This window comes from Mandrillus leucophaeus, unplaced genomic scaffold (genome assembly GCF_000951045.1).
Source record: "Mandrillus leucophaeus isolate KB7577 unplaced genomic scaffold, Mleu.le_1.0 Scaffold504, whole genome shotgun sequence".
Lineage (NCBI taxonomy): Eukaryota > Metazoa > Chordata > Mammalia > Primates > Cercopithecidae > Mandrillus > Mandrillus leucophaeus.
In genome coordinates this window covers 953,663-954,094 of record NW_012105410.1, presented here as the reverse complement: position 1 = coordinate 954,094, position 432 = coordinate 953,663, and positions in this window count along the sequence as shown.

Genomic DNA, 432 nt, shown 5'->3' with positions numbered 1-432 from the left:
AGATGAAAACCATAACACCAGAAATACGTGACAAATGCACAAGCTTCAGTAACTGACTCGATCAACTGGAAGAAAGAGTATCAATGATTGAAGGGTATCAATGATTGAAGATCAAATGAATGAAATGAATCAAGAAGAGAAGTGTGAAGAAAAAAGAGTTAAAAGAAATGAACAAAGCCTCCAAGAAGTATGGGATTATGTGAAAAGACCAAATCTATGTCTGATTGGTGTGCCTGAAAGTGATGGACAAAATAGAACCAAGTTGGAAAACACTCTGCAGGATATCATCCAGGAGAACTTCCCCAATCTAGTAATCTAGTAAGGCAGGCCAACATCCAAATTCAGGAAATACAAAGAATGCCACAAAGATACTCCTTGAGAAGTATCTTCTCCTTGAGAAGAGCAACTCCAAGACACATAATTGTCAGATTC